This window comes from Amblyomma americanum, chromosome 5 (assembly GCF_052857255.1).
Source record: "Amblyomma americanum isolate KBUSLIRL-KWMA chromosome 5, ASM5285725v1, whole genome shotgun sequence".
In the NCBI taxonomy this organism is placed as follows: Eukaryota; Metazoa; Arthropoda; class Arachnida; order Ixodida; family Ixodidae; genus Amblyomma; species Amblyomma americanum.
Genome location: NC_135501.1, coordinates 14,848,725 through 14,864,040, shown reverse-complemented (window position 1 = coordinate 14,864,040; position 15,316 = coordinate 14,848,725). Strand labels below are relative to the sequence as shown.

At 46.6% G+C, this 15,316-nt stretch overlaps 1 protein-coding gene across 7 annotated transcripts in view; it reads left to right on the top strand.

The window, feature by feature from the left end:
- LOC144132304 (Kv channel-interacting protein 4-like) overlaps nucleotides 1-13,903 on the top strand; it is a 281,668-nt gene extending 267,765 nt beyond the window's left edge. For 5 of the 7 annotated variants that reach the window (XR_013314772.1, XR_013314770.1, XR_013314766.1 and 2 more), the window contains one exon: nucleotides 86-11,450. The gene's annotated coding sequence lies outside the window, so the exon portion shown is untranslated. Of the gene's footprint in view, nucleotides 1-85; nucleotides 11,451-13,193 lie in introns of those variants that run through there. The other 2 variants (XR_013314769.1, XR_013314767.1) reach the window with 2 other exon arrangements.
- The last annotated feature ends 1,413 nt before the right edge of the window (nucleotides 13,904-15,316 follow it).

The following is a 15,316-nucleotide window of genomic DNA, read 5'->3' as shown; positions in this document are numbered from 1 at the left end:
CTGAGTGTCGATGTGTTTAGCATATGACTGGTAACATTTGATGTCAGAAACTTTTAACTAATATTGCTCACCCTTTTCTTCGCAGCGTGAGCACCTGCATAGAAGTAAAAGCACACCAGAGAAGATACAAGCCCTGCAAATCATCGTTTCATCTCAGCACGCCTTCGACATAGTTCCTTGTTCTGTCTTGGCGTATAACCATTTTGACAATCACTTTGATCAGTGATTGCGATACCTCATCGTCATTCTCTGTTACTACAAGGAAAGAAGTGCCGCAGCGCCGATTCATGGAGAACTCTAGTTTGGGTTAGTTGGTTCATGATTCACAAAAATAACGGCGCGAAATACGGGGACAGAAGAGAAACAAACACGACAGGACCATAGGTCGGTTTCCCAGCACGAGAACACTAGATACAACCTTTCCGCCGCAACGGCTCTCTGTAGAACTAGCGAACCTTCACGCAGTTGATTCTGTCCCCGTTCATTTCTGTTTTACTTTTTTGGACAACTGTGATCCAACGAAAGTTTGGCTTAGTTTGATGTTTGGCTTAGTTTGATTTTTGGCAGAGGAACAAAACAACCCTCACCGGAAATCGATCGCACACGCACAAAAACGCCATAAAGCAACATTTTAAGCGGCTGTTTATCTTAAAGAAGTGGTTCCCTTTGCTCATAATCTCTGTTCTTCATTTTGCTCAAAGTGCTACAAGAACGAGACACAAGACAAAAGACTAACAGAAACAACCCCTGACCATCAACTGGTCTTTTACTGAAGAAAGAAAAGCGTATATATACAGACAATTCAAGACTTATCAAGACAACAAAGTTTTTCTGGAAGGCACGTGGGAGATCAGATAACTCCCTCTCGGATAGTGCAATTGAAGGGCTGCTAATACGCATCGCATCCTTGAGGTGAATATAGAAAGCCTCCTTTACCTCGCGTGTTAGTTTATCGCTGTGTCGGAACAGGATGCGCTTGTTCTTGCAGTCAGGAAGGCATTTGCACTCCTCACATCTAAAAGTCCGCTGGCACCTTTTCATCTCATTGCTGCATAATCTTTCTCATGCTGCCATTGGCATTTCCTGCAGTGGGCGCCTGTGTGGGAGAGGGGATCATTTTTTCTTCTGTACTCATGCTCGAAAAGACGTTTGCTGACACACCTTCTAGTTTCACTAATGTACAGGGCACCGCATGAGAAGGGGACCTGATATACCATCCCCGCCTCGCAAGGTATAGGCGGCGACACATGACGCACCTGACCTTTCGCCTCGTGTCCCTTTCTTGTTGCGCTGTGAGCAAAATTGAATACTTACCAACTCGCCCAAACTTGCGCTTTGCTGAACGACCTCTCTTGCTGCATTCACACTCCTTCCTGTCTCAATTAGCACCCGCAAACGTCTGCATGATGGCTGCTTTTGTTATAGTCACTTTACTAAGAGCCTGCATGTTTCCAAGTAGGTTTCTTTACTTGTTTTGAATGTTCATCATCGTGATTTAGGCAGCTAAGTCTTAAATGGACATCACAGTTGTTTGTCGTTCGTAAAAAGCAGAGTTTCCAAGAAGTGTAAATACTTGACACACAAATCTTCAGACTCGCATGTACTGTCTTCTTATTATGTCTAATAGCCTTTGCTTCGGCGGCAGCATAACCGTAATCTTAACATGCCGGATCGGCGCACTAGTTGAATGAAGTCGCTTAATAAGTAAAAAAGGAACGAAGAGCGGGGAATTTCTTGCTACAGCCAAATTCAAGCTGCAGCAGTAACAATCTACTCTCTATTCATCTTTACAATGATGGCACAATGTAAAATGTGATTAGTTAACACAGAATCGAACTTAAAATCTTGCAGCTCAACAGAATGGTTGACAGCGGTTGAAACTGAGTGCAGTCACATCTCGCTGACATCAATTTCCTTCCGCTGCCTACTGCTGATGCATTGTTACTGGCATGTAAATAAAGAACCTATCGATCCACCTTACGCAAAACGCTTCTTGCTTTGCGCGACTGCTTACAGAAACAAGAGCCTTCATGTTGGTCTCTTTTAATTTCAGGAGGCAATCCTCCTAAACTTATTCATTCTCTTGCAGCAAAAGAGCGCTCTTACAGTTTTACCATGCCTGCCAAACTTCTGAGTTCAGCCGAAGTGCTATGTGCCTTAGACGCTTAACTGCTTCCACTTCTGCTGGGTCAAGCTGTACGCCTATTTGCTCCGGATGATCATCAGAAAGCATACATAATTTACTCGTGACAGGAGTTTCGGTTAGTTCATGATAATGCTGGGGTCAGGTAGACGTCTCATTACAGCTGGCGGTTTTTCGCATGCACCTTACTGATATGGGCGATCACCCGGATTTTTTGCCACAAAGTTGAGAACACCTGGAAGGGGTGAAAATTTTGCTGACACTTTCTTTTTCAAATATTTCGGCGCTGAAGTGACCCCGAATGAAAGCTTCATAAGGCGGCATCTGCGAAAGCCTTCATGAATGCCACTAGCTTTTCGATGGCCAGCTTAGTCGAACCTGGTGAAACCGAGATTTTAAATTAAGCTTCCAGAAGCATTTTTGTACAGAAACTGACCCAAAGGCCTGGTCAACAGCTGCAACAGCACGCTATTACAGCTCGTGGAATACACGCATACTCTCAAATCTCTCAACGATTGCGCGAGTGCGACGATTTCTGCCCGAACCACTCGGTAGGGTCATCTGCCGTTTCTAATGACACCCCAATGCCGATAAGGGTGCAATATGGCGAGAGTTCGCGCACGCACACGAAGGGAGAGCGCCATCTGCTACGCTGTTCCTATCACGAGGACACACGCCCTTCCAAAATCATCAACATCATCATGATCATAACCAGCCTGACTACACTCGCTGTGGTGCAAATGCCTCTCCCATGTCTCCATGTCTCCGCAATTAACCTTGTCCTTTGCCAGCTGAGCCCTCCCTACACCTGCAAACTTCTTAATCTCAACGCCCATCTAACCTGGTGCCACCCCCAAATACGCTTACTTTCTCTTGGAATTCACTCTATTACCCTTAGTGACCAGTGGTTACCTTGCCTTCGCATTATACATGCCCTGCCCAAGCCCATTTCTTCCTCTTGATTTCGACTAGGATGTCATTAATCCGCGTTTGTTCCCTCACCCCCTTCTGCCCGCTTCCGGCCTTTTAACGTTACACATGTCATTGTTCTTTCCGTGGCTCGCTGCGTTGTGATTAACTTAACCTGAACCCTTTTCGTAAGTCTCCATGTTTCTGCCCCGTAGGTGAGTACCTGTAAGATAGACCTGTTGTACACTTTTCTCTTGGGGGATATTGGTAAACTGCCATTGATTATCTGAGAGAGCCTGCCGTATGCGCTCCACCCCATTCTCATCGTTCCAGTTATTTCCTTATTATGATCCGGATCAGTTGCCACTATTTTCCCTAAGTAGACGCATTTTTTTCCAGCACCTCGCTGCCAGTTGTGAACTGTTTTTCCCTTGCTAGACTGAGGAACATTACTTTGGTTTTCTGCATGATAATTTTCTGACCCACTGTTATGCTCTGCCTGTCCAAGTCATTGATCATGATTTTCAGTTCACTTTCTGGGTGACTGAGCAAGGCATGTCAGCAGCGAATCTCAGATTATTTAGGTATCCTCCATTAACTCTTATCCCCAACTGCTGCCAATTCAGACCGCGGAATACCTCCTATATAAGGCGGTGAATAGCTTTGGCGAGATCGTGTCTCCTTGCCTGACGCTTTTCTTTATTGGATTTTTTTGCTAATTTTATAGACAACTATGCTAGCTGTGCAGTTGCTACATATATCTGTCATTATTTTGACATAAGGATCTTTTACAGCCTAATTTCGCAATGCCTTTATGTCTGCTGACATTTCCACTGAGTCATATGCTTTGTCGTAACCAATGAAGGCTATATATAGGGGTTGGTTATATTCTGCGCATTTATTTATTACCGTTGTCAGGGTGGAACCAGCGGAACACAGACGCAGGACAAGAAAAGGAGGTACACACACCACACCACACCGCTGTGTTCCGCTGGTTCCACCCTGACAACATTATGAACCAACTAGCCCAGCAATTTACGCTCCTGAATTATTTATTACCGGATTGATAGCGTGAACACGATATATTTTGGAACATCCTTTACGAAATCCTACCTGATTATTTGGTTGATTAAAGTCTAAGATTGCCCTCACTCTACTAGCTATTGCCTTAGTAAATACCTGGTATGCAACGGACATTGAGATCATCGGTCTATAATTTTTCAAGTCTTTGAAGTCTCCTTTCTTATATATTAAGATAATGTTTGCGTTCTTCCAAGCTTCTGGTACGGTAGAGGCCATAAGACATTGCGCATACAGAGTGGCTACTTTTTCTAGCACAATCCCCTCCGTCCTTTGACAGATGTGCTGTTACCTAAGGCTATCTTTACTTCCTCTTTCGTTACTGGCGGTATGACGCATTGCTGTGCGCTACTGGCTCTCTCATTAAGGTTCTGATTACATTGGCTAGTGTTTGGATTCGTGTAGACCTCTTCGGCTGCTTTAAGTATCTTATCCATATTGCTAATAACTTTGCCTTCCTTGTCTCTTAACGCATACATCTGGTTTTTACCTATGCCAAGTTTTCTCTTCACCGCTTTTAGGCTACCCCCGTTTTCTAGAGCATGCTCGATTCTCTTCGTATTAAACTTCTGTATGTCGGCTACCTTATGCTTATTTTTTAACTTAGATAGCTCTGCTAGTTCTATTCTGTCTGTAGGGTTAAATGCCCTCATGCTTTGGCGTTTCTTAGATCTTTCGTCTCCTTTGATAGCTTGCCGATATGTTGTCGAAACGTCGTACCGCCTTCTTCTACTGCGCACTCCGTAATGATGACTCTCAGATTATCGCTCATTGTATGGAGATTAACACCGCCTTCCTCAGTTAAAGGTTAATATCTATTCTGCAGCTCTATCCTGAATTCTTCCATTTTCCCTCTTACCGCTGACTCGGTAATGGACTTCCCCTTCACTATCCACTTCCGTTCCCTTTTCAAGTACGAGCTGATTTCAGACCTTACCATTTTGTAGTAGCTAAAACGCTCTTTCCTATTGACGTCACATCCTGAACGATGCCAGGCTGAGCCCTGATGCCAGGCTGGTGAGCCCTGCTTGTTGGGCTGACCTGCGCCCACAATGAACTCGGCTCGGCGGTGGAGAAAGCAACAAGTGTGCTTGGCGGACGTCGAACAGAATCCTCGCCACTCTCGGCTGTGCTGAATTTAAAGCTGATAGTGTGACTTTCGAGATAAGGCGTGCAAGGTTCCAACATTCTGGAACAACGTAAATTCGGCGCCGCCTGGATGCGATCAATCGAGATAAATTTGGTCGTGTGTTGTATCACAAACAACGCGATAACGCCGGAGGGCGGCAGCTTAGAAGAATGAAGAAACCGATAGTACACAGATTCGCGGCATGAGTCTCCTATCAAAGGAGCATCAGACCGATGCTTTAAAAACAAATAAAGTGACTAGATACAAATAAGAGGACGGTGCGAATTGAGCATCGAGAGTGGAAACGCAGCGTTCATTAGCGCGCTTTAGACGGAAGGTATAGACAACTTCTGGTCGTGCGCAACGCTGGGATGCAGTCATTTCATCAGGCACGACTTCATAGTCCAGTTCACCTAATCATTGAAGAACCTTGTACGGGCCGAAATAGCGGCGCAAACGTCTTTCACTCAATACCCGGCGGCGAATGGGCGTCCAAACCTAGACTCGGACTCCTGGTTTGCATTCCGCGTCGCGTGTACGCAGGTTGTAAAGTCTGGTGTCGATCCGCTGCTGGTCTGTGATCCTTAATCGGGCAAGTCTCCGGGCTTCTTCTGCGCTTTGAAAATAAGCGGCTGCGTCGACGTCATCTTCTTCGGTAACGTTCAGCAGCATGGCGTCTAGCGTGGCTGTGGCCTCGCTCCTATGGACGAATCTAAAAGGCGTCATATGAGTAGTCTCCTGCACTGTGGTGTTGTAGGCGAGGACGACGTAAGACAGGATGACGTCTCACGTCTTGTGTTTGGCATCGACATACATGGCGAGAATGTGAGCGATGGTTTTGTTAAGCGCTCCAATAGCATGTTGGTGTAGGGATGACACCCACTTGTCCTCCGTTGGCTGGCTTGGCTGGAACGCAGGATGGCTTGCGTTAGTTGCGCCGTGAACGCTGTCCCTCTGTCCGTGATGAGCTTGGATCGAAGGTCGATGATTGCCTGATGTTAATTTAGAAATAAATGTCCAATATGATGTTGCGAAAACATTGCTGCAACACTACGAAAGTCACAGGATACGTATGTCCCATGACAGTCACTCGCGCTTTGCATCGTCCCGATGGCGTAATGGGGTGGCCTCCTGTGGTGTTAACATATGGGCCGTCCCAAGCAGTGGCGACCTTTCTCAGCTGCGCGGCGAATGTTTCGTTACCACTGAATAATCGGCTCCTGTGTCGACTAGGGCGGTAACTGTATACGACCGTCGATAGCCACTTCCATGTCTGATGTCCGGTCCCTTGCGTTGCACGTCGTCCTCGGCGTATGGCCACGGCTTCGTCCGGTATGTTAATCATGGGTCGCACGTGTTGTCGGGGCTTGTCTGCATGGCGCCGTCACTCTGAAGTCAGATAGCGCCGTGGCTGAGCTTCTGTTTGTATGCGGCGTTGGCTTCTTGGGTGCGGCGTCTGCATATGGCGTGGTCGCTGGAGGATCTTCCTCGGTTCCTCGTCAGGCAGCCTGACCTCCACAGGTTAATTGCTTTGTTTAGTTTCCCCTGCGGTGGACAGGGGGCGTTCCTCGGATAGCCGCGACGTAACTGCGGCCCTGTCTTATCGCTCTGTTGCTGAGGGAAGACGCGTGTGCAGCTTTCAAGAACGAACAAACAGTATAAACTTTCGCGCCAATATGCAAAGAGGACGCCGTGCGGCTGAAGGTACCCAACAACGCTATTACGCAATATTTTAAGGCGGAACTTGAATGCCCCTGGAGTTTTTAACAACGAGGTATTTCCATTCAACGTGGATGAGTTCAAACGCTGCGAACATTTCCCGAGACTGCCACTCCGTTGTGTAAAGAAGCACGCAAGCATGAGCTTATCCGGACGGTTCGCAGAGGCCGGAAGCCAAGCGATCGTCGTCGAACTGCTGGGTCCAAGCCCGCCACTGTGACATGGCCGGCTAGGATCCAGGACGTGGAAAAATTTTCAGGCGGTGTTTTGATGAACATGGTACTAAATTACTCTGCTAAGTGAAAGTCGATGGTTGAGACATATCTTACATAACTGCAGCCGTGCAAATGGAGGCTAATTTTGATTGTTTCTGCAGGCGTGTTAGCTTTCGCTGCGAGTGCAAAGTCTCTCTACCAGCCAACAGACTGCGGTTACAGGACTTCTTGAACATCTTTGGCGCAAAATGATGTAAACAATCACAGAGGGCATTTTTCAAGTAGAACCAAAAATGTTTAATACTGGAAAGATTGTCTTTGAAATCATCATAGCGAAGGGGTGAATGTCAATAGTTAACTTATCTGGTGCTCCTGAATTGTTTGGGAAGCACTGAATATCATCGTGAGCGTGTAAGCAAGTATCTTCCCATAACAATAAAAATGTCTGGTCATACTGGTGGCCTGATAGAGTAGAGTCAACACCATAAGAGACGCTTCCGGCAATGTTGCCGCTTAGAAAAAGGAGATCTGGTATGATACACAATAATAATAAAAAATATTTATTCACCGTAGATACAGATAAGTTGTGCGGACACGCCAAAGCCACAGGCGGGCTTATGGGGCCGCTACCGGCAGGAGCTGCAGTTTGTGCATAACTATATATAATTAAACCTCGTCAGAATACACAGTAAATTTATCGCGTAAATAAGAGACAATAGGTCAGAAGATCAACTTTTAATCAACACATTTCCCAAGACCTCACAGTAGCAAGCAGCTCTACGATTACGACAGGCGACTAGTTCATCTGGGAATTCAATTAATATAGACGGAATATGATAACATATTAGAGCTTTGCCAAAATTAGCATGCATCATCAAGAGACTGTAACACTTGGAGTGCATTATAGGAATAGCATTATCATTTACAACTCTACATTCATATACTCAACAGTAATTTAAAGCAGCAATGTCTTTGAATAACGTGGCAAATGAAAGGAAACGAGCTGTTCTGAAACCACTTTCATTATTCCTTGCTGGTATCGTCCATAACGCACTTTTAGCTACGCCTGCTTCATCACAACGCATAAGAGAACACTAACAGACAGAGTAGAGTAAACAATGCGCTGTCGTGCCTACTCGGTTGGTCCTCGTTCTTTTATGCTGCTCTGTGGTCAAATAGAAATGCGTAACCGACTTGCCTACTAGTTCGTCTGGAACATTTGCCTGTGTTGCATAAGATACGGTTAACTCCGAAGTTCCACATAATACAACGAATAAAAAAACAACACATTTCATATATCAGAATACTGTAGTTCAAGCCATATGCGGCAAATTTTCCAACTGATAAGGGAAGAAATCTTTTTAATCAGTACAAGACACAAGCAACACTTCGGAGCTTTTTGCTGGGTATCGTCAAGTGAGTGTTTGATGACATAACGTGGGCAATGCGTGTTTCAAGGTATTTCACATAAGAGACACAAGTCACTAGTATGCAGAAACAAGGTATGCACGTTGATGGGTGCAGGAGAATCTAACTGTAAGTTCGTACGATCTTGTGCGAATTTTGTCAGCAAACAAGTTTAGTTTTTGAAGCATTAATTTGTGCCCTATTTGATTCGAGCCATTCATAAGTCGAGTCGTATCCGCTTGTAGATCATCCCAAAATCGATAGAGTACAGATGACTTTATAACGGTACCTAAATCATTCATTTTGCCAGGCGGCACTCAGACAGGGGGGTGGCGCCGAGTCGCTCCGTGCACATGCCCGATGGTGGGCGTAGTAAGGCTGATGATGATAATGATGATGATGATGATGATGATGATGATTTACTGAGGGGAGACTACGCAGCGAAATATTTTTACATGGATGAGAGCGGCATATTGAATATATCAATGTCTTCCTTTTCTAGAACATTCAATAATCGTGGAAAAGTATTACGGTGCATTTGTTTTCCATAAGTTGTGCGCCATTTTGTGACTTTCCTTCGTTGAGGAATTCGAGCGCTGTAAATAGGATTGTTAGGGCATAATTCTGTAATTTCACTGAAGTAGAACTCTATCTTTCGATACTTAAATGCTACTACTGCCGACATAATTTCTACTCATATAAATGTTTATTTTTTGCACATTAGGAATGAAAAATATGAGAAGTTGCTGCTGTGTGTTCCACATTTTGGATGATCCGTAATATTCTTTCTGTAGCCTTTGAATCTTCAGTAGGCTCGTTTTGTTGTAGTTCTCTAAACTAAATGGCGGTTCTAATGCCTTCCAACCGAATGTCATTTGGCTTGACTGCCGAACTTACGCTGCTACACGAAATTTTTCGACGGCATTCGGTTCAGATGCCATTCGAGTCGACGGAGGTCCGCGGAGACATTCCAGATTTTGGAATGCCTTCGAAACGCGAACACAGCCCGAACCGGCCAATAGGCGTTGCCGCCGCCATCTCTTCGCCTCGCCCACAGCCGCGCGACTGCTTTCGGTTCTGCGGCTGCTCATTTTGAAACCCGCTGCTCGCTTTTTCCTGCTCTTTGCTTAGCAAATAGCTCGCGTTATGTCTACGTAAGTGCTTGAAGGTAATAGTACACCAATGAACATTTAGCGCATGAGCATGAAATTTCTCCAGCAGTGCGCCGATGAGGACGGCTGCACTCACACTCTTGTTTACATCGCTGCCTACGAACAGCTAGCGCTCGTTTTCATGACATAAAACGCATTCTGCGCTTTAGTTCTAATAAATAAGCTCATCTCTTTTGTACCGGTTGCGCCCGTGCTTGTTAACGCAGTACGACAATCGGTGGGAGGAAGGGCCGATACTATCGCTCGCCTGAGAAACACTTGACAGCCGAGCTGCTGACATCGCCTACGACCGGCGCTTGTCACTAATTGTCCCGATTTCCTCCGACACGATCAGTAGTTTATTTTAAACTGCTTTATTCAGAAGCATGATTTGTGACCATTCGCGGTAATTGAAAAGGCATAACTTGTTATCCACAAAATAGCAACGGCGACGACTGCTGCTGGCCGTAAAGCAGTGCTCGGCAGTCTGGGTCACACCGGCGCTTCCCGTTCATTGTATGCGCGCCCTGCGATGTGTGCAATAGTTGATTTCTGGTCACTGTTGTCAAAAGTACAATCGTTGATCATTTGCATTCGCTAAAACTTGCGAATTCGCTCTTCACAACAGCCGAATTAACCGACGTAACCCTGCGGACTCAGTACGCCTAGTCATCGCGGAGGGGAAGGAAGTCGCCATCGATTAAAATTAATTTGGCAAGCGCTTATAGCTGGTGAGTGTTTAAGTGTGCACATGTGAAATATACCCGTTAGTTTCGCTTGTTAATAATATGTATAAGGTAGAAGGGCGAATATATTCACACCGTCGCCTCATCAACGTGTTTTAGCTCAGCCGCCAGCCTGCCGAGGACATGAAGGCTGACCGTCCGCCGTTCGGATTCGTCGGTGTCGTTGGCCTCAAAAACTTGTCCCACTACAATCATATATGCTGCTGTTGACCGTGACAGTGTCTTTGTCGCACTAGTGTGACCACCGCCGCCGTCGTCATCGTACACTGAAAACGAACTGAGGAAATTTCAAAATGCGCTTGGAAAGTGTCGTGTAGCGCCGCGGAAGTCTGTCGAGTCCGAATGCCATTCCAAGTCTCGAGTGCCATTCGTCTCTGATGTCATTCGAACGTGTCCGTGTAGCGCAGGTATTACAAGTCCACAAGTCTCATTTAGAAAAAAACTGTTTGCTTTAAGGACTCCTTCACCTTCAGAAGATGATGTTGCCAGAACACTGGTATCATCGACATATATAATGAACTTAGTATCTGAACATACGTGTACCATATATTTAATATATAAATTACATAGGACAGCACCTAAAACACCGCTCTGTGGAACTCCAGTGACTGTTTTTTTGCGGGAACTTAATCTATTAATTTCAACGTTCTGAAATCTATTTGATAGGTAGGTTTTCAACAGTGCCAAAACATGACTACATATGCCATGGTGATTCGGTTTTTCAGATAAAATGTTACGGCTAATATAATCTAAAGCCTGAATGAAAGCAACAAAAATGCCGATGAAATTTGTTTGTCTTCTAAATTTTGCAGAATCTATTCCTTCTGGTACAACAGCGCCAACTCTGTAGACCTTTCCTTTCTAACGCCGTACTGTGAGGTAGTTATATTATTACGTGACAGCGTATAGAGCTCGTTTGGTTCGAAAAGCCGTCGACGTCGTAGTAGTAGTAGTTGTTGGCAGTGCGCGTCGGAAATATCCGGGGGCTACGTGAAAATCAGAGGGCACGCACACTCAATGAGTATAAAAACGGGGTCTAGGCCGGAAATCGAACTAGGGCCTTTGGCTTTCGAGACTGTGACGTTTCCACTGCTCAACGTCGGCTCTTTTTTTGTCGTTATTGCATTACGTTTGAACATCGATTAAAGCGCGTGTAGTCAATGCACGGGTTTCTTAGAAACGTATGTTCAAGATCTGTGCTGAGGTGTACATGAGCAATTCAGATAACGTAAATAAATGACAGATGTTGATAGGAAGCGAGTACCATGCGTTCCCGTTATATATGCTCCGTTCATGGAGTGCAGTCGTAGCGCCATCGTGTGGGTCTCACTAACACCCCCCCCCCCCCCCCCCTCGCCATGCGGGGCGCTGGCCCGGCAGATGGCGCGCGCAGGCGCCCTTTCTGCATCGGAGTATTGTCGTTCGTTTCTGAACAGGTGCCAATGAACTGCAGCTGTCTTCGAGTGCTAGTGTGGAGGAGCGTCTGTGTTTTCTGTTTTCAGAGGCCTCCTAAAGTCCCCGACAGTTTTCTACGACGATCAAGGCGTCGCGCCGAATGGGCGATGGCGTTCCGTGGACAATTCGCGGCGCTGCTCCGGTGGTTCAAATCGCCTTGCACGTTACAGTTTTGTGGAGGTGCTGGGTTAGCTTCCCGACCTGCGGAATCCGTACGGCATCACTACGGACCTCACACCGGTTCACCATCGACCCTGCCGCCGTAACCGCGTAGACTCGCCTGAGTTTGGGCCTCTTCCACTGCCCACAAGACCCACGCAGCCTCAGCCACCGAGTCCAACTGACACCAGGCCCCTGGCGCCGATCCAGCCTAGCCAGTTGAGGCCAATTGCCCTAACAACTTACACCCCTCACCTGGTGCCAATCCTTTGCCACCCACCGCGAACACAGCCATCTTTTCAAGGCGACGTGTTGAAAGACGCTGACGGTTGGCTGGAGACCTTCGAGCGGGTCGGGTCGCCCGCTACAACGGCTGGAGCGACGAGCGCAAGCTCCACAATGTATATTTTGCTCTGGAAGAGCCAGCGCGGACGAGTTTTGAAAACCACGAGACTGAGATTCTGAGGTGTAATATTGTCAGCGTTGTTAGGTGGTTCTGCAAGTAAAGTTACCTGCAGTATTTAAGTTTTGCAGTTGGTTAAAATGGTATTATAATTCGCGGTGCAATTTTAGCACATTTACGGCAGGTGTCGTAGTAAAGTTTTGCGCATTTACAGCAGGTGTCGTAGCGTAGGGATTGCACACTTACAGCAGGTGTCGTAGTGTTTGATGTCATGAAGGACATAAACGAAGACCGCAATTGTGCTGGTTACAAATGGAGAATAGTTTGGGGCAAAATTGGTCTCTGTCTTACTTCTCGGTCGATTGCTCCCTGCCCGGGTGACGTCCAAAATTGTTTCCACCTAACCGACCAATCCCAAACCAATTATAAATTTCCCGTTTGCATTGAAGTGTTGCGCATGTTCCCTTTTGAGAGGTCCGAACACCCGAACCTTGCATCCGGTTCGCGCTTCGTGTTCATTCGGGGAAATCTGGCTTAAGTTCAGAGGGATATTAGAGGGATCTCTGCAGAGTAATCATTTTTGATTTGTTGACGGTCTGGCAGGGCCGAGGTCTACATATGGCACATGCTTTTGTTGTGTGTGGCTTGGCATTTGTGGTTCCGTTTGTCTCGCCCAGCAGAGAAATTTCCAGAGCTGGACTTCAGACACCATGATGAGAAGAGGCCTGGAGGACTGCGGAACGTGAGATCATTCCCGCACGTCCAGTCAGCCGAGCTGCTTAGGAGCAGCTCATCTGCCGGGCGTATTGTCTGGCGGCGGAGGGACTGCTATGATCGGGATGCGCACCAGCCGGAACGGATTAAAGCGAAGATTCCATCGACCGGGATGACCACGCGGTGGTGGCAATTTCGATCGATCGTTCGACCCCACGAGGACCCCACGAAAAAAAGATGTGCTGGGAGCTTGCCTGCGGAATCTTTCCCACGCTCTTCAGGAAGGTGGGATGATGTCGTTCCTTTTGTTTCCTCGCAAGACGCGACCGACGATGGTCAGACGACAGGAGAAGGAAACGGCGCCTTCCCATAATTAACCGTGACTGACAAGAGCCTCTGTTTGGATGGACATACAGCTTCGGGGACATAGTAAAGGACCTCCCAATCCCCTCGCCCATTCCCACGGGGCTCCGCGTGCTATGTGCGGTGACTCTTCCGATCTGTACCGCGTGTGGTGAGAGGGCGAAGCCTGAGTGAATTAAACAGGCGGCCTGAGTGAGGACGAACGCTCTGGGCCTTGGAGATAAAGGCTCATCCAGTCTCTCGACGCTATAAACTCTCTATTCTTGGCTGTTTATTCTTTCTTCCTTAAAATATGTAAATAAGTTTTTTCTCAAGTGCCAGTAAACCTGTTTGTGTTTATCGTTCCCATATGTCAGCTTCTATTCTTCCTCATCGTCTTCGGTCAAAAAACGCTACCCTGCATCAGCAACTGGTCACTCTACCCGAGCCGTAACAGCGCACATAATAGTCCGGCTAGGCAGGTGCCTTTTCTGTGTCATGCTGTGTTGTGCACCAATTCCAGCTCGATTTAGTTTTCGCTCTTTTTTTAAATCTATATAGGTTCGTGTGCTTCTTGGAACAAAATATGCCAGTCGTCAGTGAGCGCTTGTTTTGTCTCCTTTTGTCTCGTCTTTCGTTCTGTTTGAAGTATGGACCTTCAAACAGCGCAACATAGCAGCAAATTGACTTTGACAGATCAACCTTGGCCGATTTCGACCAAAATCGATGTCCAACTATAAATGACCGTGCCCGGTACAATGGCGACCTCCAAATTTGGCCTCAGTCATTTCCAAAATTTGGCCCGGCCCAGCCCTGAAATTTGACTTTGGCCAATTTTGGCCATTGCCGATCTCCAACCTTAACTGATCGTACTCCGCATGATGGCGACCTCCAAATTTAGCCCGGGCCATTGTGGGAATTTGGTCCGCCCACCCCCCAAAATTTGACCTTGGCCGATTTGGACTAAAATATATGTTCAACCATAATTGTCCGTGGCCGACACTATGGCGACCTCCCAATTTGGTCCGCGTCCTTACAAACAATGTGACCCCGGCCACATCCGGAATTTGATTTTGGGAGAATTGGACCGAAAGCGACGTCCAACCATAACTAAGCGCGCCTGACACGATGGCGACCTGCAAGTTTCACCTGGATCATTGGAAAATATTATCGCTTGACCTGTGGGCATTACCGTGGTTAAACCCTGCCTAATGTGTTTTTTCGTGATTGTAAATTGCCCCAGTGTGTCTCGTGGCAAACAAAGCGACTTACCTGTGCCAAGTGCCATTCTTCGAAATAATCGCCCTCAATGGGACGTGTGGTTCATGCATTTTTGCACTGAAAAATATGATCCTTGTTGCTATCGTGTAAGGCTTTCATCAACCCATCGAGACATAGCTTCATACGTAATTTCTTTGCTTGAGCTTTGAGACCAAACTAATATTGCTCGGCCTGACAGTTCAAGAGCGCAGAAATACTTTTATTTCCTTTGGCACGAAATATGATGTTCGGAAGAAACTCAAAACCACTTTGTTGTCTGCAGGCAATATACTAAAGGAATGTTCCATTTAGTACCTGCCTGTCTTTCCCATAGAAATCTTTGACTGAGGCTGACTACATCGATACAGAATGTACCCACCCTCAGCGATCAACCGTGCTCTTGGTGCTCAGTAGCTAGCCGGAACAATTGACGATCGTGGGTTAGCAGCTCCTGGAGCGATTCCTTTGTCTCCACGGTGAACCT